The sequence below is a fragment of the Salvelinus alpinus genome, chromosome 26 (genome assembly GCF_045679555.1).
Source record: "Salvelinus alpinus chromosome 26, SLU_Salpinus.1, whole genome shotgun sequence".
Taxonomy (NCBI): Eukaryota; Metazoa; Chordata; class Actinopteri; order Salmoniformes; family Salmonidae; genus Salvelinus; species Salvelinus alpinus.
In genome coordinates, this window is record NC_092111.1 from 15,946,289 (window position 1) to 15,969,329 (window position 23,041).

The 23,041-nt window shown below is 40.5% G+C and overlaps 22 non-coding genes across 22 annotated transcripts; all 22 read right to left on the reverse strand.

The window, feature by feature from the left end:
• Window positions 1–3,422: 3,422 nt before the first annotated feature.
• trnal-uaa (transfer RNA leucine (anticodon UAA)) lies at window positions 3,423–3,505 on the reverse strand. The gene has a single exon. It is a non-coding gene; the product is annotated as a tRNA-Leu (tRNA).
• A 2,000-nt stretch (window positions 3,506–5,505) lies between these two features.
• trnal-uaa (transfer RNA leucine (anticodon UAA)) lies at window positions 5,506–5,588 on the reverse strand. Its single transcript has one exon. It is a non-coding gene; the product is annotated as a tRNA-Leu (tRNA).
• Window positions 5,589–6,294: 706 nt separating this feature from the next.
• trnal-uaa (transfer RNA leucine (anticodon UAA)) lies at window positions 6,295–6,377 on the reverse strand. Its single transcript has one exon. It is a non-coding gene; the product is annotated as a tRNA-Leu (tRNA).
• Window positions 6,378–7,083: 706 nt separating this feature from the next.
• Window positions 7,084–7,166, reverse strand: trnal-uaa (transfer RNA leucine (anticodon UAA)). The gene has a single exon. It is a non-coding gene; the product is annotated as a tRNA-Leu (tRNA).
• Window positions 7,167–7,872: 706 nt separating this feature from the next.
• On the reverse strand, window positions 7,873–7,955 carry trnal-uaa (transfer RNA leucine (anticodon UAA)). Its single transcript has one exon. It is a non-coding gene; the product is annotated as a tRNA-Leu (tRNA).
• A 703-nt stretch (window positions 7,956–8,658) lies between these two features.
• On the reverse strand, window positions 8,659–8,741 carry trnal-uaa (transfer RNA leucine (anticodon UAA)). Its single transcript has one exon. It is a non-coding gene; the product is annotated as a tRNA-Leu (tRNA).
• Window positions 8,742–9,447: 706 nt separating this feature from the next.
• On the reverse strand, window positions 9,448–9,530 carry trnal-uaa (transfer RNA leucine (anticodon UAA)). The gene has a single exon. It is a non-coding gene; the product is annotated as a tRNA-Leu (tRNA).
• A 747-nt stretch (window positions 9,531–10,277) lies between these two features.
• trnal-uaa (transfer RNA leucine (anticodon UAA)) lies at window positions 10,278–10,360 on the reverse strand. Its single transcript has one exon. It is a non-coding gene; the product is annotated as a tRNA-Leu (tRNA).
• A 2,001-nt stretch (window positions 10,361–12,361) lies between these two features.
• On the reverse strand, window positions 12,362–12,444 carry trnal-uaa (transfer RNA leucine (anticodon UAA)). Its single transcript has one exon. It is a non-coding gene; the product is annotated as a tRNA-Leu (tRNA).
• Window positions 12,445–13,150: 706 nt separating this feature from the next.
• On the reverse strand, window positions 13,151–13,233 carry trnal-uaa (transfer RNA leucine (anticodon UAA)). The gene has a single exon. It is a non-coding gene; the product is annotated as a tRNA-Leu (tRNA).
• A 706-nt stretch (window positions 13,234–13,939) lies between these two features.
• trnal-uaa (transfer RNA leucine (anticodon UAA)) lies at window positions 13,940–14,023 on the reverse strand. Its single transcript has one exon. It is a non-coding gene; the product is annotated as a tRNA-Leu (tRNA).
• A 706-nt stretch (window positions 14,024–14,729) lies between these two features.
• On the reverse strand, window positions 14,730–14,812 carry trnal-uaa (transfer RNA leucine (anticodon UAA)). Its single transcript has one exon. It is a non-coding gene; the product is annotated as a tRNA-Leu (tRNA).
• A 706-nt stretch (window positions 14,813–15,518) lies between these two features.
• trnal-uaa (transfer RNA leucine (anticodon UAA)) lies at window positions 15,519–15,601 on the reverse strand. Its single transcript has one exon. It is a non-coding gene; the product is annotated as a tRNA-Leu (tRNA).
• Window positions 15,602–16,307: 706 nt separating this feature from the next.
• On the reverse strand, window positions 16,308–16,390 carry trnal-uaa (transfer RNA leucine (anticodon UAA)). Its single transcript has one exon. It is a non-coding gene; the product is annotated as a tRNA-Leu (tRNA).
• A 707-nt stretch (window positions 16,391–17,097) lies between these two features.
• On the reverse strand, window positions 17,098–17,180 carry trnal-uaa (transfer RNA leucine (anticodon UAA)). The gene has a single exon. It is a non-coding gene; the product is annotated as a tRNA-Leu (tRNA).
• Window positions 17,181–17,886: 706 nt separating this feature from the next.
• On the reverse strand, window positions 17,887–17,969 carry trnal-uaa (transfer RNA leucine (anticodon UAA)). Its single transcript has one exon. It is a non-coding gene; the product is annotated as a tRNA-Leu (tRNA).
• Window positions 17,970–18,675: 706 nt separating this feature from the next.
• trnal-uaa (transfer RNA leucine (anticodon UAA)) lies at window positions 18,676–18,758 on the reverse strand. Its single transcript has one exon. It is a non-coding gene; the product is annotated as a tRNA-Leu (tRNA).
• Window positions 18,759–19,464: 706 nt separating this feature from the next.
• On the reverse strand, window positions 19,465–19,547 carry trnal-uaa (transfer RNA leucine (anticodon UAA)). Its single transcript has one exon. It is a non-coding gene; the product is annotated as a tRNA-Leu (tRNA).
• Window positions 19,548–20,253: 706 nt separating this feature from the next.
• On the reverse strand, window positions 20,254–20,336 carry trnal-uaa (transfer RNA leucine (anticodon UAA)). Its single transcript has one exon. It is a non-coding gene; the product is annotated as a tRNA-Leu (tRNA).
• Window positions 20,337–21,042: 706 nt separating this feature from the next.
• Window positions 21,043–21,125, reverse strand: trnal-uaa (transfer RNA leucine (anticodon UAA)). The gene has a single exon. It is a non-coding gene; the product is annotated as a tRNA-Leu (tRNA).
• A 706-nt stretch (window positions 21,126–21,831) lies between these two features.
• On the reverse strand, window positions 21,832–21,914 carry trnal-uaa (transfer RNA leucine (anticodon UAA)). Its single transcript has one exon. It is a non-coding gene; the product is annotated as a tRNA-Leu (tRNA).
• Window positions 21,915–22,663: 749 nt separating this feature from the next.
• On the reverse strand, window positions 22,664–22,746 carry trnal-uaa (transfer RNA leucine (anticodon UAA)). The gene has a single exon. It is a non-coding gene; the product is annotated as a tRNA-Leu (tRNA).
• Between the last annotated feature and the right edge of the window lie 295 nt (window positions 22,747–23,041).

Below are 23,041 nucleotides of genomic sequence, written 5' to 3' on the forward strand. Positions count from 1 at the left end.
TTCTTCACTATGTGCCCATTCCTCTCTAATCATTCAACCTGGACATTAACGTTCGTCCCACCAAACTTAGTGGCCTTGTGGTTAGTGTCCGCCCTGAGATTGGAAGGTTGAGAGTTCAATCTCTGCTTGGCACTCAGCATAAAGGAGCTGGATCTGGGTAAGGCCCTGTGATAGACTAGCATCCTGTCCAGGGGGTGTACTTGTACATTAAGCTGCCTCACTCTACAGAAACAGGAGATGGGCTCCTAACCTATGAGCTGTTCCGGCTCGCTCAAGCAAAGGCTCGTGCCAGCTACTTCCTTACCAACGCTGCCACTAAATATATTAGATGGTGGATGCAAGAAGGCAGGCATATCTTTTACTGAAAAGTCCACTATCTGACAGTGCCTTTAACTTCCTGTCAAAGCATTTTCCTATTTATCCTGTGAAATGGGTAAATCTAAATTTATGAACCCACTAAAGTGTATTTATGAGAGTCTTTGTAGAGCCCCACAGTGGAGGTGTCGTAATACCCATAAAACCTAGCGGTCAAACAAATGGTTCCAATCGTTTATCCATTGTTCATTTTGACTATTGGGGTGATGTTTTGATAACCAGCAATCTCTCTTGGACAAGGTGACTTTTTGTCAATATATTCAGCTCTATTTACTTTGATTTGAAAATGCTTATTAGCGTCAAAGTAGACATGCAAAACTACAAATAACTGCAAGCTCTTGCACGTCATCTCTAGCAGACAACTTTGCTAACAAGTATTGTGTCAATTTAAAACTTGCACAGAATTGTCCAATTTTAAAGACATTTTGCCAAGTTATTTATTACTACATTTTGCTAACATTGGATAGTTAATCCAGAGATTCTTACCTTTGCCTCGATTCGGCAGTCTCGTCCAGATCATCATCGCATTTGATGTTCTTTATGATTTTTTCTGGGTAAATACACGCAAATATATTGATAAAAGTCACCTAGTCCTAAAGAGGTTTACACAGTTATCAAAACTTCACTGCAGGGTAAGCCTGCAATTGGACAGTTTCCCTGCCATTTAATATGACTCATTCTGTTGTACATTATAAGGTTCTCACAGTCACCTTTTTGTTTTGAGCCAGACAATATTCAAAGGAATTAAATGAGACTGGGTTACATCCAAATCAAAGGTAAAAAATTTATACCAGTAGTTGGGTTCGTACCCACGCGGACAGATGTCCATTGAAGCTTAAGTCCAATGCCTTAACCACTCGGTCATCCTGCTGTTACCAAAAGACTAAAAAGTGCTGAGTCAAAGTGGACATAGTCATTTATTTTGGATTTGATCCACACAAAGTCCAAATCAGAGTTGATTACATCCAAATCAAAGGTAAACGTGTTACCAGGAGAGGGGTTCGAAACCATATGTCCACTGGAGCTTAAATCCAACGCCTTAACCTCTCATCATCCTGATGTAGCTAAAATATACTCAAGAGCCCAGCCAAAGTGGAGAAAGGGGTCACAGACATTTCTTTCAAACTTTATCCACATAAAATACAAATGAGCAAAAGGAGGGTTGATTACATCCAAATCAAACTTCTACCAGGAGTGTGGTTCGAACGCACGAGGACATTTATCCATTGGATCTTCATCCAACGTCTTAACCTCCCGGCCATCCTAGTTTTAATAAAGTACAATCAAGATCCTAGTCAAAATGGAATAAGGAGCACACAGTATCTAAATGAGACTTGATTACATCTAAATCAAAGGTACATTTCTACCAAGAGTGGGGTTCAAACCCACATGTCCATTGGATCTTAAATCCAATGCCTTAACCATTCAGCCATTCTGGTGTTAATAAAGTCCAATCAAGAGCCCAGTGAAAGGGAAATAAGGAGGACACAGATATTTGGCTTTGAGTCATCCAAATAAAAGTTCAACTTTATACCAGAAGGGGGTTTTGAACAAACAATAACATTCTTCAGTTCGATCATGAGTCTAAGGCCTTAACCACACTGCCATCCAGGTGTTTATAAAGGATAAACACCTAAAGTGCTGATTAAAAATGGAGTAACTTGTCATTTCTTTCAGCTTTAATCCACACTAAATGCAAATGAATAAATTTAGGGTTGATTACATCCCTATCAAACTTCCTGGAGTGGGGATGGAACGCACACGTAGTCCATTGGATTTTAATTCTAACACCTTAACCTCTCGCCCATCCATTGTCATTTCTTTCAGCTTTAAATGTAAATTAGGGTTGATTACATCCATATCAAAATTCTTCCAAGAGTGGGGTTTGGACATGTGGTCCATCGGATTTTAATTCCAACACCTAAACCTCTCAGCCATCCTGGTGTAAATAAAGTACTTTCAAGAGCCCATTCAAAGTGGAATATGGAGCACATAGTCAGCTATTTTAGCTTTGAGCTAGACAATATCTAAATGAGACTTGTTTACATCCAAATAAAACTCTACCAGAAGGGGGTTTGGAACCAACAAGAAGAATCAATAATTTCATATTGATTCTAACACCTTAACCGCTCAGCCATCTATGTGTTTCTAAATGATAAACAAGTGCTGAGTCAAAGTGGAATACCTGGGACACAGTCATTTCTTTCAGCTTTGATTCACACAAAATCCAAACGAGTGAAATGCATTTGATAACATCCAAGGACATTTGTCCAACGCCTTAACCTCTCGGACATCCTGGTGCAAATAAGTAACTATCTGAAGCCCAGTGAAAGTTGAATAAAGAGCACTTAGGCCGATATTTTGGCTTTGATCCAGACAATATCTAAATGAGACTTGATTACATCCAAGTCAAACTACCTACCAGACAGATGTTTCGAACCAACAAGGACATTTTAATTTCGATCATGAGTCTAATGCCTTAAACACACTGCCATCCAGGTGTTTCTAAAAGATTAACAAGAGCTGAGTCAAAAATGGAAGAACTTGTCATAGTCATTTCTTTCAGATTTGATCCACGCTAAATGTAAATGAGTGAAATGAGGGTTGATTACATCCTAAGTAAGCTTTTTCCAGGAATGGGGTTGGTACCCACAAAAACATACTGTTCATCGGATTTTTATTCCAACAGACTAAACCACTCAGCCATCCTTGTGCAAACACAGTACGATCAAGAGCCCAGTGAAAATGGAATAAGGAGCACACAGTCAGATCTTTTGGCTTTGATCCAGACAATATCTAAATGAGACTTGTTGACATCCAAATCAAACTTAATACAAGAACGGGGTTTCGAAGCAAGAAGAATAATAATTAAGTTGTTAATGATTAACACCTTAACCACTCAGGCATCTTTTGTGTTTTTAAAGGATAAACACCTGCTTAGTCAAGGCGGAATAAGGGGAACAAAGTCAATTCTTTCAGCTTTGATCCAAACAAATTTCAAATGAGTGAATGGACAATTGATAACATCCAAATCAAAGATAAACTTCTACCAGGAGTGGGGTTCGAACCCACGAGGACATATGTCCATTGGATCTTAAGTCCAACGCCTTAACCTCTCGGCCATCCTGGTGTAAAGACCATGAAATCGAGTGCCCAGTCAAAATGGAATAAGGAGCACACAGTCAGATCTTTTGGCTTTGATCCAGACAATATGTAAATGAAACTTGATTACATCCAAATCAAACATTCTACCAGATGTAGGTTTCGAACCAACAAGGACATTTTAATTTCGATCATGAGTCTAACGCCTTAAACACACTGCCATCCAGGTGTTTCTAAAAGATTAACAAGAGCTGAGTCAAAAATGGAAGAACTTGTCATAGTCATTTCTTTCAGATTTGATCCACGCTAAATGTAAATGAGTGAAATGAGGGTTGATTACATTTACATTTAAGTCATTTAGCAGACGCTCTTATCCAGAGCGACTTACAAATTGGTGCATTCACCTTATGATATCCAGTGGAACAACCACTTTACAATAGTGCATCTCAGTCTTTTAAGGGGGAGGGGGGGTTAGAAGGATTACTTTATCCTATCCTAGGTATTCCTTAAAGAGGTGGGGTTTCAGGTGTCTCCGGAAGGTGGTGATTGACTCCGCTGACCTGGCGTCGTGAGGGAGTTTGTTCCACCATTGGGGTGCCAGAGCAGCGAACAGTTTTGACTGGGCTGAGCGGGAACTGTACTTCCTCAGAGGTAGGGAGGCGAGCAGGCCAGAGGTGGATGAACGCAGTGCCCTTGTTTGGGTGTAGGGCCTGATCAGAGCCTGAAGGTACGGAGGTGCCGTTCCCCTCACAGCTCCGTAGGCAAGCACCATGGTCTTGTAGCGGATGCGAGCTTCAACTGGAAGCCAGTGGAGAGAGCGGAGGAGCGGGGTGACGTGAGAGAACTTGGGAAGGTTGAACACCAGACGGGCTGCGGCGTTCTGGATGAGTTGTAGGGGTTTAATGGCACAGGCAGGGAGCCCAGCAAACAGCGAGTTGCAGTAATCCAGACGGGAGATGACAAGTGCCTGGATTAGGACCTGCGCCGCTTCCTGTGTGAGGCAGGGTCGTACTCTGCGAATGTTGTAGAGCATGAACCTACAGGAACGGGTCACCGCCTTGATGTGAGTTGAGAACGACAGGGTGTTGTCCAGGATCACGCCAAGGTTCTTAGCACTCTGGGAGGAGGACACAATGGAGTTGTCAACCGTGATGGCGAGATCATGGAACGAGCAGTCCTTCCCCGGGAGGAAGAGCAGCTCCGTCTTGCCGAGGTTCAGCTTGAGGTGGTGATCCGTCATCCACACTGATATGTCTGGCAGACATGCAGAGATGCGATTCGCCACCTGGTTATCAGAGGGGGGAAAGGAGAAGATTAATTGTGTGTCGTCTGCATAGCAATGATAGGAGAGACCATGTGAGGATATGACAGAGCCAAGTGACTTGGTGTATAGCGAGAATAGGAGAGGGCCTAAAACAGAGCCCTGGGGGACACCAGTGGTGAGAGCACGTGGTGCGGAGACAGATTCTCGCCACGCCACCTGGTAGGAGCGACCTGTCAGGTAGGACGCAATCCAAGCGTGGGCCGCGCCGGAGATGCCCAGCTCGGAGAGGGTGGAGAGGAGGATCTGATGGTTCACAGTATCAAAGGCAGCCAATAGGTCTAGAAGGATGAGAGCAGAGGAGAGAGATTACATCCTAAGTAAGCTTTTTCCAGGAATGGGGTTGGTACCCACAAAAACATACTGTTCGTCAGATTTTTATTCCAACAGTCTAAACAACTCAGCCATCCTGGTGTAAGTAAAGTATCATCAAGAGCCCAGTGAAATTGGAATGAGGAGCACACAGTCAGTTCTTTTGGCTTTGAGCCAGACAATATCTAAACGAGACTTGTTGACATCCAAATCAAACTTAATACAAGAACGGGGTTTCGAAGCAAGAAGAATAATAATTAAGTTGATAATGACTCTAACACCTTAACCACTCAAGGATAAACACTTGCTTAGTCAAGGCGGAATAAGGGGAACAAAGTCAATTCTTTCAGCTTTGATACAAACAATTGATAACATCCAAATCAAACATAAACTTCTACCAGGAGTGGGGTTCGAACCCACGAGGACATATGTCCATTGGATCTTAAGTCCAACGCCTTAACCTCTCGGCCATCCTGGTGTAAAGACCATGAAATCAAGTGCCCAGTCAAAATGGAATAAGGAGCACACAGTCAGATCTTTTGGCTTTGATCCAGACAATATGTAAATGAAACTTGATTACATCCAAATCAAACATTCTACCAGATGTAGGTTTCGAACCAACAAGGACATTTTAATTTCGATCATGAGTCTAACGCCTTAAACACACTGCCATCCAGGTGTTTCTAAAAGATTAACAAGAGCTGAGTCAAAAATGGAAGAACTTGTCATAGCCATTTCTTTCAGATTTGATCCACGCTAAATGTAAATGAGTGAAATGAGGGTTGATTACATCCTAAGTAAGCTTTTTCCAGGAATGGGGTTGGTACCCACAAAAACATACTGTTCGTCAGATTTTTATTCCAACAGTCTAAACAACTCAGCCATCCTGGTGTAAGTAAAGTATCATCAAGAGCCCAGTGAAATTGGAATGAGGAGCACACAGTCAGTTATTTTGGCTTTGAGCCAGACAATATCTAAACGAGACTTGTTGACATCCAAATCAAACTTAATACAAGAACGGGGTTTCGAAGCAAGAAGAATAATAATTAAGTTGATAATGACTCTAACACCTTAACCACTCAAGGATAAACACTTGCTTAGTCAAGGCGGAATAAGGGGAACAAAGTCAATTCTTTCAGCTTTGATACAAACAATTGATAACATCCAAATCAAAGATAAACTTCTACCAGGAGTGGGGTTCGAACCCACGAGGACATATGTCCGTTGGATCTTAAGTCCAACGCCTTAACCTCTCGGCCATCCTGGTGTAAAGAACATGCAATCGAGTGCCCAGTCAAAATGGAATAAGGAGCACACAGTCAGATCTTTTGGCTTTGATCCAGACAATATGTAAATGAAACTTGATTACATCCAAATCAAACATTCTACCAGATGTAGGTTTCGAACCAACAAGGACATTTTAATTTCGATCATGAGTCTAACGCCTTAAACACACTGCCATCCAGGTGTTTCTAAAAGATTAACAAGAGCTGAGTCAAAAATGGAAGAACTTGTCATAGTCATTTCTTTCAGACTTGATCCACGCTAAATGTAAATGAGTGAAATGAGGGTTGATTACATCCTAAGTAAGCTTTTTCCAGGAATGGGGTTGGTACCCACAAAAACATACTGTTCGTCAGATTTTTATTCCAACAGTCTAAACAACTCAGCCATCCTGGTGTAAGTAAAGTATCATCAAGAGCCCAGTGAAATTGGAATGAGGAGCACACAGTCAGTTCTTTTGGCTTTGAGCCAGACAATATCTAAACGAGACTTGTTGACATCCAAATCAAACTTAATACAAGAACGGGGTTTCGAAGCAAGAAGAATAATAATTAAGTTGATAATGACTCTAACACCTTAACCACTCAAGGATAAACACTTGCTTAGTCAAGGCGGAATAAGGGGAACAAAGTCAATTCTTTCAGCTTTGATCCAAACAATTGATAACATCCAAATCAAAGATAAACTTCTACCAGGAGTGGGGTTCGAACCCACGAGGACATATGTCCAGTTGATCTTAAGTCCAACGCCTTACCCTCTCGGCCATCCTGGTGTAAAGTAAATGAAATCGAGTGCCCAGTCAAAATGGAATAAGGAGCACACAGTCAGATCTTTTGGCTTTGATCCAGACAATATGTAAATGAAACTTGATTACATCCAAATCAAACATTCTACCAGATGTAGGTTTCGAACCAACAAGGACATTTTAATTTCGATCATGAGTCTAACGCCTTAAACACACTGCCATCCAGGTGTTTCTAAAAGATTAACAAGAGCTGAGTCAAAAATGGAAGAACTTGTCATAGTAATTTCTTTCAGATTTGATCCACGCTAAATGTAAATGAGTGAAATGAGGGTTGATTACATCCTAAGTAAGCTTTTTCCAGGAATGGGGTTGGTACCCACAAAAACATACTGTTCGTCAGATTTTTATTCCAACAGTCTAAACAACTCAGCCATCCTGGTGTAAGTAAAGTATCATCAAGAGCCCAGTGAAATTGGAATGAGGAGCACACAGTCAGTTCTTTTGGCTTTGAGCCAGACAATATCTAAACGAGACTTGTTGACATCCAAATCAAACTTAATACAAGAACGGGGTTTCGAAGCAAGAAGAATAATAATTAAGTTGATAATGACTCTAACACCTTAACCACTCAAGGATAAACACTTGCTTAGTCAAGGCGGAATAAGGGGAACAAAGTCAATTCTTTCAGCTTTGATACAAACAATTGATAACATCCAAATCAAAGATAAACTTCTACCAGGAGTGGGGTTCGAACCCACGAGGACATATGTCCATTGGATCTTAAGTCCAACGCCTTAACCTCTCGGCCATCCTGGTGTAAAGACCATGAAATCGAGTGCCCAGTCAAAATGGAATAAGGAGCACACAGTCAGATCTTTTGGCTTTGATCCAGACAATATGTAAATGAAACTTGATTACATCCAAATCAAACATTCTACCAGATGTAGGTTTCGAACCAACAAGGACATTTTAATTTCGATCATGAGTCTAACGCCTTAAACACACTGCCATCCAGGTGTTTCTAAAAGATTAACAAGAGCTGAGTCAAAAATGGAAGAACTTGTCATAGCCATTTCTTTCAGATTTGATCCACGCTAAATGTAAATGAGTGAAATGAGGGTTGATTACATCCTAAGTAAGCTTTTTCCAGGAATGGGGTTGGTACCCACAAAAACATACTGTTCGTCAGATTTTTATTCCAACAGTCTAAACAACTCAGCCATCCTGGTGTAAGTAAAGTATCAAGAGCCCAGTGAAATTGGAATGAGGAGCACACAGTCAGTTCTTTTGGCTTTGAGCCAGACAATATCTAAACGAGACTTGTTGACATCCAAATCAAACTTAATACAAGAACGGGGTTTCGAAGCAAGAAGAATAATAATTAAGTTGATAATGACTCTAACACCTTAACCACTCAAGGATAAACACTTGCTTAGTCAAGGCGGAATAAGGGGAACAAAGTCAATTCTTTCAGCTTTGATACAAACAATTGATAACATCCAAATCAAAGATAAACTTCTACCAGGAGTGGGGTTCGAACCCACGAGGACATATGTCCATTGGATCTTAAGTCCAACGCCTTAACCTCTCGGCCATCCTGGTGTAAAGACCATGAAATCGAGTGCCCAGTCAAAATGGAATAAGGAGCACACAGTCAGATCTTTTGGCTTTGATCCAGACAATATGTAAATGAAACTTGATTACATTCAAATCAAACATTCTACCAGATGTAGGTTTCGAACCAACAAGGACATTTTAATTTCGATCATGAGTCTAACGCCTTAAACACACTGCCATCCAGGTGTTTCTAAAAGATTAACAAGAGCTGAGTCAAAAATGGAAGAACTTGTCATAGTCATTTCTTTCAGATTTGATCCACGCTAAATGTAAATGAGTGAAATGAGGGTTGATTACATCCTAAGTAAGCTTTTTCCAGGAATGGGGTTGGTACCCACAAAAACATACTGTTCGTCAGATTTTTATTCCAACAGTCTAAACAACTCAGCCATCCTGGTGTAAGTAAAGTATCATCAAGAGCCCAGTGAAATTGGAATGAGGAGCACACAGTCAGTTCTTTTGGCTTTGAGCCAGACAATATCTAAACGAGACTTGTTGACATCCAAATCAAACTTAATACAAGAACGGGGTTTCGAAGCAAGAAGAATAATAATTAAGTTGATAATGACTCTAACACCTTAACCACTCAAGGATAAACACTTGCTTAGTCAAGGCGGAATAAGGGGAACAAAGTCAATTCTTTCAGCTTTGATACAAACAATTGATAACATCCAAATCAAAGATAAACTTCTACCAGGAGTGGGGTTCGAACCCACGAGGACATATGTCCATTGGATCTTAAGTCCAACGCCTTAACCTCTCGGCCATCCTGGTGTAAAGACCATGAAATCGAGTGCCCAGTCAAAATGGAATAAGGAGCACACAGTCAGATCTTTTGGCTTTGATCCAGACAATATGTAAATGAAACTTGATTACATCCAAATCAAACATTCTACCAGATGTAGGTTTCGAACCAACAAGGACATTTTAATTTCGATCATGAGTCTAACGCCTTAAACACACTGCCATCCAGGTGTTTCTAAAAGATTAACAAGAGCTGAGTCAAAAATGGAAGAACTTGTCATAGTCATTTCTTTCAGATTTGATCCACGCTAAATGTAAATGAGTGAAATGAGGGTTGATTACATCCTAAGTAAGCTTTTTCCAGGAATGGGGTTGGTACCCACAAAAACATACTGTTCGTCAGATTTTTATTCCAACAGTCTAAACAACTCAGCCATCCTGGTGTAAGTAAAGTATCATCAAGAGCCCAGTGAAATTGGAATGAGGAGCACACAGTCAGTTATTTTGGCTTTGATCCAGACAATATCTAAACGAGACTTGTTGACATCCAAATCAAACTTAATACAAGAACGGGGTTTCGAAGCAAGAAGAATAATAATTAAGTTGTTAATGATTAACACCTTAACCACTCAGGCATCTTTTGTGTTTTTAAAGGATAAACACCTGCTTAGTCAAGGCGGAATAAGGGGAACAAAGTCAATTCTTTCAGCTTTGATCCAAACAAATTTCAAATGAGTGAATGGACAATTGATAACATCCAAATCAAAGATAAACTTCTACCAGGAGTGGGGTTCGAACCCACGAGGACATATGTCCATTGGATCTTAAGTCCAACGCCTTAACCTCTCGGCCATCCTGGTGTAAAGACCATGAAATCGAGTGCCCAGTCAAAATGGAATAAGGAGCACACAGTCAGATCTTTTGGCTTTGATCCAGACAATATGTAAATGAAACTTGATTACATCCAAATCAAACATTCTACCAGATGTAGGTTTCGAACCAACAAGGACATTTTAATTTCGATCATGAGTCTAACGCCTTAAACACACTGCCATCCAGGTGTTTCTAAAAGATTAACAAGAGCTGAGTCAAAAATGGAAGAACTTGTCATAGTCATTTCTTTCAGATTTGATCCACGCTAAATGTAAATGAGTGAAATGAGGGTTGATTACATTTACATTTAAGTCATTTAGCAGACGCTCTTATCCAGAGCGACTTACAAATTGGTGCATTCACCTTATGATATCCAGTGGAACAACCACTTTACAATAGTGCATCTCAGTCTTTTAAGGGGGAGGGGGGGGTTAGAAGGATTACTTTATCCTATCCTAGGTATTCCTTAAAGAGGTGGGGTTTCAGGTGTCTCCGGAAGGTGGTGATTGACTCCGCTGACCTGGCGTCGTGAGGGAGTTTGTTCCACCATTGGGGTGCCAGAGCAGCGAACAGTTTTGACTGGGCTGAGCGGGAACTGTACTTCCTCAGAGGTAGGGAGGCGAGCAGGCCAGAGGTGGATGAACGCAGTGCCCTTGTTTGGGTGTAGGGCCTGATCAGAGCCTGAAGGTACGGAGGTGCCGTTCCCCTCACAGCTCCGTAGGCAAGCACCATGGTCTTGTAGCGGATGCGAGCTTCAACTGGAAGCCAGTGGAGAGAGCGGAGGAGCGGGGTGACGTGAGAGAACTTGGGAAGGTTGAACACCAGACGGGCTGCGGCGTTCTGGATGAGTTGTAGGGGTTTAATGGCACAGGCAGGGAGCCCAGCAAACAGCGAGTTGCAGTAATCCAGACGGGAGATGACAAGTGCCTGGATTAGGACCTGCGCCGCTTCCTGTGTGAGGCAGGGTCGTACTCTGCGAATGTTGTAGAGCATGAACCTACAGGAACGGGTCACCGCCTTGATGTGAGTTGAGAACGACAGGGTGTTGTCCAGGATCACGCCAAGGTTCTTAGCACTCTGGGAGGAGGACACAATGGAGTTGTCAACCGTGATGGCGAGATCATGGAACGAGCAGTCCTTCCCCGGGAGGAAGAGCAGCTCCGTCTTGCCGAGGTTCAGCTTGAGGTGGTGATCCGTCATCCACACTGATATGTCTGGCAGACATGCAGAGATGCGATTCGCCACCTGGTTATCAGAGGGGGGAAAGGAGAAGATTAATTGTGTGTCGTCTGCATAGCAATGATAGGAGAGACCATGTGAGGATATGACAGAGCCAAGTGACTTGGTGTATAGCGAGAATAGGAGAGGGCCTAAAACAGAGCCCTGGGGGACACCAGTGGTGAGAGCACGTGGTGCGGAGACAGATTCTCGCCACGCCACCTGGTAGGAGCGACCTGTCAGGTAGGACGCAATCCAAGCGTGGGCCGCGCCGGAGATGCCCAGCTCGGAGAGGGTGGAGAGGAGGATCTGATGGTTCACAGTATCAAAGGCAGCCAATAGGTCTAGAAGGATGAGAGCAGAGGAGAGAGATTACATCCTAAGTAAGCTTTTTCCAGGAATGGGGTTGGTACCCACAAAAACATACTGTTCGTCAGATTTTTATTCCAACAGTCTAAACAACTCAGCCATCCTGGTGTAAGTAAAGTATCATCAAGAGCCCAGTGAAATTGGAATGAGGAGCACACAGTCAGTTCTTTTGGCTTTGAGCCAGACAATATCTAAACGAGACTTGTTGACATCCAAATCAAACTTAATACAAGAACGGGGTTTCGAAGCAAGAAGAATAATAATTAAGTTGATAATGACTCTAACACCTTAACCACTCAAGGATAAACACTTGCTTAGTCAAGGCGGAATAAGGGGAACAAAGTCAATTCTTTCAGCTTTGATACAAACAATTGATAACATCCAAATCAAAGATAAACTTCTACCAGGAGTGGGGTTCGAACCCACGAGGACATATGTCCATTGGATCTTAAGTCCAACGCCTTAACCTCTCGGCCATCCTGGTGTAAAGACCATGAAATCGAGTGCCCAGTCAAAATGGAATAAGGAGCACACAGTCAGATCTTTTGGCTTTGATCCAGACAATATGTAAATGAAACTTGATTACATCCAAATCAAACATTCTACCAGATGTAGGTTTCGAACCAACAAGGACATTTTAATTTCGATCATGAGTCTAACGCCTTAAACACACTGCCATCCAGGTGTTTCTAAAAGATTAACAAGAGCTGAGTCAAAAATGGAAGAACTTGTCATAGCCATTTCTTTCAGATTTGATCCACGCTAAATGTAAATGAGTGAAATGAGGGTTGATTACATCCTAAGTAAGCTTTTTCCAGGAATGGGGTTGGTACCCACAAAAACATACTGTTCGTCAGATTTTTATTCCAACAGTCTAAACAACTCAGCCATCCTGGTGTAAGTAAAGTATCATCAAGAGCCCAGTGAAATTGGAATGAGGAGCACACAGTCAGTTATTTTGGCTTTGAGCCAGACAATATCTAAACGAGACTTGTTGACATCCAAATCAAACTTAATACAAGAACGGGGTTTCGAAGCAAGAAGAATAATAATTAAGTTGATAATGACTCTAACACCTTAACCACTCAAGGATAAACACTTGCTTAGTCAAGGCGGAATAAGGGGAACAAAGTCAATTCTTTCAGCTTTGATACAAACAATTGATAACATCCAAATCAAAGATAAACTTCTACCAGGAGTGGGGTTCGAACCCACGAGGACATATGTCCATTGGATCTTAAGTCCAACGCCTTAACCTCTCGGCCATCCTGGTGTAAAGAACATGAAATCGAGTGCCCAGTCAAAATGGAATAAGGAGCACACAGTCAGATCTTTTGGCTTTGATCCAGACAATATGTAAATGAAACTTGATTACATCCAAATCAAACATTCTACCAGATGTAGGTTTCGAACCAACAAGGACATTTTAATTTCGATCATGAGTCTAACGCCTTAAACACACTGCCATCCAGGTGTTTCTAAAAGATTAACAAGAGCTGAGTCAAAAATGGAAGAACTTGTCATAGTCATTTCTTTCAGATTTGATCCACGCTAAATGTAAATGAGTGAAATGAGGGTTGATTACATCCTAAGTAAGCTTTTTCCAGGAATGGGGTTGGTACCCACAAAAACATACTGTTCGTCAGATTTTTATTCCAACAGTCTAAACAACTCAGCCATCCTGGTGTAAGTAAAGTATCATCAAGAGCCCAGTGAAATTGGAATGAGGAGCACACAGTCAGTTCTTTTGGCTTTGAGCCAGACAATATCTAAACGAGACTTGTTGACATCCAAATCAAACTTAATACAAGAACGGGGTTTCGAAGCAAGAAGAATAATAATTAAGTTGATAATGACTCTAACACCTTAACCACTCAAGGATAAACACTTGCTTAGTCAAGGCGGAATAAGGGGAACAAAGTCAATTCTTTCAGCTTTGATCCAAACAATTGATAACATCCAAATCAAAGATAAACTTCTACCAGGAGTGGGGTTCGAACCCACGAGGACATATGTCCAGTTGGATCTTAAGTCCAACGCCTTAACCTCTCGGCCATCCTGGTGTAAAGTAAATGAAATCGAGTGCCCAGTCAAAATGGAATAAGGAGCACACAGTCAGATCTTTTGGCTTTGATCCAGACAATATGTAAATGAAACTTGATTACATCCAAATCAAACATTCTACCAGATGTAGGTTTCGAACCAACAAGGACATTTTAATTTCGATCATGAGTCTAACGCCTTAAACACACTGCCATCCAGGTGTTTCTAAAAGATTAACAAGAGCTGAGTCAAAAATGGAAGAACTTGTCATAGTCATTTCTTTCAGATTTGATCCACGCTAAATGTAAATGAGTGAAATGAGGGTTGATTACATCCTAAGTAAGCTTTTTCCAGGAATGGGGTTGGTACCCACAAAAACATACTGTTCGTCAGATTTTTATTCCAACAGTCTAAACAACTCAGCCATCCTGGTGTAAGTAAAGTATCATCAAGAGCCCAGTGAAATTGGAATGAGGAGCACACAGTCAGTTCTTTTGGCTTTGAGCCAGACAATATCTAAACGAGACTTGTTGACATCCAAATCAAACTTAATACAAGAACGGGGTTTCGAAGCAAGAAGAATAATAATTAAGTTGATAATGACTCTAACACCTTAACCACTCAAGGATAAACACTTGCTTAGTCAAGGCGGAATAAGGGGAACAAAGTCAATTCTTTCAGCTTTGATACAAACAATTGATAACATCCAAATCAAAGATAAACTTCTACCAGGAGTGGGGTTCGAACCCACGAGGACATATGTCCATTGGATCTTAAGTCCAACGCCTTAACCTCTCGGCCATCCTGGTGTAAAGACCATGAAATCGAGTGCCCAGTCAAAATGGAATAAGGAGCACACAGTCAGATCTTTTGGCTTTGATCCAGACAATATGTAAATGAAACTTGATTACATCCAAATCAAACATTCTACCAGATGTAGGTTTCGAACCAACAAGGACATTTTAATTTCGATCATGAGTCTAACGCCTTAAACACACTGCCATCCAGGTGTTTCTAAAAGATTAACAAGAGCTGAGTCAAAAATGGAAGAACTTGTCATAGCCATTTCTTTCAGATTTGATCCACGCTAAATGTAAATGAGTGAAATGAGGGTTGATTACATCCTAAGTAAGCTTTTTCCAGGAATGGGGTTGGTACCCACAAAAACATACTGTTCGTCAGATTTTTATTCCAACAGTCTAAACAACTCAGCCATCCTGGTGTAAGTAAAGTATCATCAAGAGCCCAGTGAAATTGGAATGAGGAGCACACAGTCAGTTCTTTTGGCTTTGAGCCAGACAATATCTAAACGAGACTTGTTGACATCCAAATCAAACTTAATACAAGAACGGGGTTTCGAAGCAAGAAGAATAATAATTAAGTTGATAATGACTCTAACACCTTAACCACTCAAGGATAAACACTTGCTTAGTCAAGGCGGAATAAGGGGAACAAAGTCAATTCTTTCAGCTTTGATACAAACAATTGATAACATCCAAATCAAAGATAAACTTCTACCAGGAGTGGGGTTCGAACCCACGAGGACATATGTCCATTGGATCTTAAGTCCAACGCCTTAACCTCTCGGCCATCCTGGTGTAAAGACCATGAAATCGAGTGCCCAGTCAAAATGGAATAAGGAGCACACAGTCAGATCTTTTGGCTTTGATCCAGACAATATGTAAATGAAACTTGATTACATCCAAATCAAACATTCTACCAGATGTAGGTTTCGAACCAACAAGGACATTTTAATTTCGATCATGAGTCTAACGCCTTAAACACACTGCCATCCAGGTGTTTCTAAAAGATTAACAAGAGCTGAGTCAAAAATGGAAGAACTTGTCATAGTCATTTCTTTCAGATTTGATCCACGCTAAATGTAAATGAGTGAAATGAGGGTTGATTACATCCTAAGTAAGCTTTTTCCAGGAATGGGGTTGGTACCCACAAAAACATACTGTTCGTCAGATTTTTATTCCAACAGTCTAAACAACTCAGCCATCCTGGTGTAAGTAAAGTATCATCAAGAGCCCAGTGAAATTGGAATGAGGAGCACACAGTCAGTTATTTTGGCTTTGAGCCAGACAATATCTAAACGAGACTTGTTGACATCCAAATCAAACTTAATACAAGAACGGGGTTTCGAAGCAAGAAGAATAATAATTAAGTTGATAATGACTCTAACACCTTAACCACTCAAGGATAAACACTTGCTTAGTCAAGGCGGAATAAGGGGAACAAAGTCAATTCTTTCAGCTTTGATACAAACAATTGATAACATCCAAATCAAAGATAAACTTCTACCAGGAGTGGGGTTCGAACCCACGAGGACATATGTCCATTGGATCTTAAGTCCAACGCCTTAACCTCTCGGCCATCCTGGTGTAAAGACCATGAAATCGAGTGCCCAGTCAAAATGGAATAAGGAGCACACAGTCAGATCTTTTGGCTTTGATCCAGACAATATGTAAATGAAACTTGATTACATCCAAATCAAACATTCTACCAGATGTAGGTTTCGAACCAACAAGGACATTTTAATTTCGATCATGAGTCTAACGCCTTAAACACACTGCCATCCAGGTGTTTCTAAAAGATTAACAAGAGCTGAGTCAAAAATGGAAGAACTTGTCATAGTCATTTCTTTCAGATTTGATCCACGCTAAATGTAAATGAGTGAAATGAGGGTTGATTACATCCTAAGTAAGCTTTTTCCAGGAATGGGGTTGGTACCCACAAAAACATACTGTTCGTCAGATTTTTATTCCAACAGTCTAAACAACTCAGCCATCCTGGTGTAAGTAAAGTATCATCAAGAGCCCAGTGAAATTGGAATGAGGAGCACACAGTCAGTTATTTTGGCTTTGAGCCAGACAATATCTAAACGAGACTTGTTGACATCCAAATCAAACTTAATACAAGAACGGGGTTTCGAAGCAAGAAGAATAATAATTAAGTTGATAATGACTCTAACACCTTAACCACTCCAAGGATAAACACTTGCTTAGTCAAGGCGGAATAAGGGGAACAAAGTCAATTCTTTCAGCTTTGATACAAACAATTGATAACATCCAAATCAAAGATAAACTTCTACCAGGAGTGGGGTTCGAACCCACGAGGACATATGTCCATTGGATCTTAAGTCCAACGCCTTAACCTCTCGGCCATCCTGGTGTAAAGACCATGAAATCGAGTGCCCAGTCAAAATGGAATAAGGAGCACACAGTCAGATCTTTTGGCTTTGATCCAGACAATATGTAAATGAAACTTGATTACATCCAAATCAAACATTCTACCAGATGTAGGTTTCGAACCAACAAGGACATTTTAATTTCGATCATGAGTCTAACGCCTTAAACACACTGCCATCCAGGTGTTTCTAAAAGATTAACAAGAGCTGAGTCAAAAATGGAAGAACTTGTCATAGTCATTTCTTTCAGATTTGATCCACGCTAAATGTAAATGAGTGAAATGAGGGTTGATTACATCCTAAGTAAGCTTTTTCCAGGAATGGGGTTGGTACCCACAAAAACATACTGTTCGTCAGATTTTTATTCCAACAGTCTAAACAACTCAGCCATCCTGGTGTAAGTAAAGTATCATCAAGAGCCCAGTGAAATTGGAATGAGGAGCACACAGTCAGTTCTTTTGGCTTTGAGCCAGACAATATCTAAACGAGACTTGTTGACATCCAAATCAAACTTAATACAAGAACGGGGTTTCGAAGCAAGAAGAATAATAATTAAGTTGATAATGACTCTAACACCTTAACCACTCAAGGATAAACACTTGCTTAGTCAAGGCGGAATAAGGGGAACAAAGTCAATTCTTTCAGCTTTGATACAAACAATTGATAACATCCAAATCAAAGATAAACTTCTACCAGGAGTGGGGTTCGAACCCACGAGGACATATGTCCATTGGATCTTAAGTCCAACGCCTTAACCTCTCGGCCATCCTGGTGTAAAGACCATGAAATCGAGTGCCCAGTCAAAATGGAATAAGGAGCACACAGTCAGATCTTTTGGCTTTGATCCAGACAATATGTAAATGAAACTTGATTACATCCAAATCAAACATTCTACCAGATGTAGGTTTCGAACCAACAAGGACATTTTAATTTCGATCATGAGTCTAACGCCTTAAACACACTGCCATCCAGGTGTTTCTAAAAGATTAACAAGAGCTGAGTCAAAAATGGAAGAACTTGTCATAGCCATTTCTTTCAGATTTGATCCACGCTAAATGTAAATGAGTGAAATGAGGGTTGATTACATCCTAAGTAAGCTTTTTCCAGGAATGGGGTTGGTACCCACAAAAACATACTGTTCGTCAGATTTTTATTCCAACAGTCTAAACAACTCAGCCATCCTGGTGTAAGTAAAGTATCATCAAGAGCCCAGTGAAATTGGAATGAGGAGCACACAGTCAGTTCTTTTGGCTTTGAGCCAGACAATATCTAAACGAGACTTGTTGACATCCAAATCAAACTTAATACAAGAACGGGGTTTCGAAGCAAGAAGAATAATAATTAAGTTGATAATGACTCTAACACCTTAACCACTCAAGGATAAACACTTGCTTAGTCAAGGCGGAATAAGGGGAACAAAGTCAATTCTTTCAGCTTTGATACAAACAATTGATAACATCCAAATCAAAGATAAACTTCTACCAGGAGTGGGGTTCGAACCCACGAGGACATATGTCCATTGGATCTTAAGTCCAACGCCTTAACCTCTCGGCCATCCTGGTGTAAAGACCATGAAATCGAGTGCCCAGTCAAAATGGAATAAGGAGCACACAGTCAGATCTTTTGGCTTTGATCCAGACAATATGTAAATGAAACTTGATTACATCCAAATCAAACATTCTACCAGATGTAGGTTTCGAACCAACAAGGACATTTTAATTTCGATCATGAGTCTAACGCCTTAAACACACTGCCATCCAGGTGTTTCTAAAAGATTAACAAGAGCTGAGTCAAAAATGGAAGAACTTGTCATAGCCATTTCTTTCAGATTTGATCCACGCTAAATGTAAATGAGTGAAATGAGGGTTGATTACATCCTAAGTAAGCTTTTTCCAGGAATGGGGTTGGTACCCACAAAAACATACTGTTCGTCAGATTTTTATTCCAACAGTCTAAACAACTCAGCCATCCTGGTGTAAGTAAAGTATCATCAAGAGCCCAGTGAAATTGGAATGAGGAGCACACAGTCAGTTCTTTTGGCTTTGAGCCAGACAATATCTAAACGAGACTTGTTGACATCCAAATCAAACTTAATACAAGAACGGGGTTTCGAAGCAAGAAGAATAATAATTAAGTTGATAATGACTCTAACACCTTAACCACTCAAGGATAAACACTTGCTTAGTCAAGGCGGAATAAGGGGAACAAAGTCAATTCTTTCAGCTTTGATACAAACAATTGATAACATCCAAATCAAAGATAAACTTCTACCAGGAGTGGGGTTCGAACCCACGAGGACATATGTCCATTGGATCTTAAGTCCAACGCCTTAACCTCTCGGCCATCCTGGTGTAAAGACCATGAAATCGAGTGCCCAGTCAAAATGGAATAAGGAGCACACAGTCAGATCTTTTGGCTTTGATCCAGACAATATGTAAATGAAACTTGATTACATCCAAATCAAACATTCTACCAGATGTAGGTTTCGAACCAACAAGGACATTTTAATTTCGATCATGAGTCTAACGCCTTAAACACACTGCCATCCAGGTGTTTCTAAAAGATTAACAAGAGCTGAGTCAAAAATGGAAGAACTTGTCATAGTCATTTCTTTCAGATTTGATCCACGCTAAATGTAAATGAGTGAAATGAGGGTTGATTACATCCTAAGTAAGCTTTTTCCAGGAATGGGGTTGGTACCCACAAAAACATACTGTTCGTCAGATTTTTATTCCAACAGTCTAAACAACTCAGCCATCCTGGTGTAAGTAAAGTATCATCAAGAGCCCAGTGAAATTGGAATGAGGAGCACACAGTCAGTTATTTTGGCTTTGAGCCAGACAATATCTAAACGAGACTTGTTGACATCCAAATCAAACTTAATACAAGAACGGGGTTTCGAAGCAAGAAGAATAATAATTAAGTTGATAATGACTCTAACACCTTAACCACTCAAGGATAAACACTTGCTTAGTCAAGGCGGAATAAGGGGAACAAAGTCAATTCTTTCAGCTTTGATCCAAACAATTGATAACATCCAAATCAAAGATAAACTTCTACCAGGAGTGGGGTTCGAACCCACGAGGACATATGTCCATTGGATCTTAAGTCCAACGCCTTAACCTCTCGGCCATCCTGGTGTAAAGACCATGAAATCGAGTGCCCAGTCAAAATGGAATAAGGAGCACACAGTCAGATCTTTTGGCTTTGATCCAGACAATATGTAAATGAAACTTGATTACATCCAAATCAAACATTCTACCAGATGTAGGTTTCGAACCAACAAGGACATTTTAATTTCGATCATGAGTCTAACGCCTTAAACACACTGCCATCCAGGTGTTTCTAAAAGATTAACAAGAGCTGAGTCAAAAATGGAAGAACTTGTCATAGCCATTTCTTTCAGATTTGATCCACGCTAAATGTAAATGAGTGAAATGAGGGTTGATTACATCCTAAGTAAGCTTTTTCCAGGAATGGGGTTGGTACCCACAAAAACATACTGTTCGTCAGATTTTTATTCCAACAGTCTAAACAACTCAGCCATCCTGGTGTAAGTAAAGTATCATCAAGAGCCCAGTGAAATTGGAATGAGGAGCACACAGTCAGTTCTTTTGGCTTTGAGCCAGACAATATCTAAACGAGACTTGTTGACATCCAAATCAAACTTAATACAAGAACGGGGTTTCGAAGCAAGAAGAATAATAATTAAGTTGATAATGACTCTAACACCTTAACCACTCAAGGATAAACACTTGCTTAGTCAAGGCGGAATAAGGGGAACAAAGTCAATTCTTTCAGCTTTGATACAAACAATTGATAACATCCAAATCAAAGATAAACTTCTACCAGGAGTGGGGTTCGAACCCACGAGGACATATGTCCATTGGATCTTAAGTCCAACGCCTTAACCTCTCGGCCATCCTGGTGTAAAGACCATGAAATCGAGTGCCCAGTCAAAATGGAATAAGGAGCACACAGTCAGATCTTTTGGCTTTGATCCAGACAATATGTAAATGAAACTTGATTACATCCAAATCAAACATTCTACCAGATGTAGGTTTCGAACCAACAAGGACATTTTAATTTCGATCATGAGTCTAACGCCTTAAACACACTGCCATCCAGGTGTTTCTAAAAGATTAACAAGAGCTGAGTCAAAAATGGAAGAACTTGTCATAGCCATTTCTTTCAGATTTGATCCACGCTAAATGTAAATGAGTGAAATGAGGGTTGATTACATCCTAAGTAAGCTTTTTCCAGGAATGGGGTTGGTACCCACAAAAACATACTGTTCGTCAGATTTTTATTCCAACAGTCTAAACAACTCAGCCATCCTGGTGTAAGTAAAGTATCATCAAGAGCCCAGTGAAATTGGAATGAGGAGCACACAGTCAGTTCTTTTGGCTTTGAGCCAGACAATATCTAAACGAGACTTGTTGACATCCAAATCAAACTTAATACAAGAACGGGGTTTCGAAGCAAGAAGAATAATAATTAAGTTGATAATGACTCTAACACCTTAACCACTCAAGGATAAACACTTGCTTAGTCAAGGCGGAATAAGGGGAACAAAGTCAATTCTTTCAGCTTTGATACAAACAATTGATAACATCCAAATCAAAGATAAACTTCTACCAGGAGTGGGGTTCGAACCCACGAGGACATATGTCCATTGGATCTTAAGTCCAACGCCTTAACCTCTCGGCCATCCTGGTGTAAAGACCATGAAATCGAGTGCCCAGTCAAAATGGAATAAGGAGCACACAGTCAGATCTTTTGGCTTTGATCCAGACAATATGTAAATGAAACTTGATTACATCCAAATCAAACATTCTACCAGATGTAGGTTTCGAACCAACAAGGACATTTTAATTTCGATCATGAGTCTAACGCCTTAAACACACTGCCATCCAGGTGTTTCTAAAAGATTAACAAGAGCTGAGTCAAAAATGGAAGAACTTGTCATAGTCATTTCTTTCAGATTTGATCCACGCTAAATGTAAATGAGTGAAATGAGGGTTGATTACATCCTAAGTAAGCTTTTTCCAGGAATGGGGTTGGTACCCACAAAAACATACTGTTCGTCAGATTTTTATTCCAACAGTCTAAACAACTCAGCCATCCTGGTGTAAGTAAAGTATCATCAAGAGCCCAGTGAAATTGGAATGAGGAGCACACAGTCAGTTATTTTGGCTTTGAGCCAGACAATATCTAAACGAGACTTGTTGACATCCAAATCAAACTTAATACAAGAACGGGGTTTCGAAGCAAGAAGAATAATAATTAAGTTGATAATGACTCTAACACCTTAACCACTCAGCCATCTTTTGTGTTTTTAAAGGATAAACACTTGCTTAGTCAAGGCGGAATAAGGGGAACAAAGTCAATTCTTTCAGCTTTGATCCAAACAAATTTCAAATGAGTGAAAGGACATTTGATAACATCCAAATCAAAGATAAACTTCTACCAGGAGTGGGGTTCGAACCCACGAGGACATATGTCCATTGGATCTTAAGTCCAACGCCTTAACCTCTCGGCCATCCTGGTGTAAAGACCATGAAATCGAGTGCCCAGTCAAAATGGAATAAGGAGCACACAGTCAGATCTTTTGGCTTTGATCCAGACAATATGTAAATGAAACTTGATTACATCCAAATCAAACATTCTACCAGATGTAGGTTTCGAACCAACAAGGACATTTTAATTTCGATCATGAGTCTAACGCCTTAAACACACTGCCATCCAGGTGTTTCTAAAAGATTAACAAGAGCTGAGTCAAAAATGGAAGAACTTGTCATAGTCATTTCTTTCAGATTTGATCCACGCTAAATGTAAATGAGTG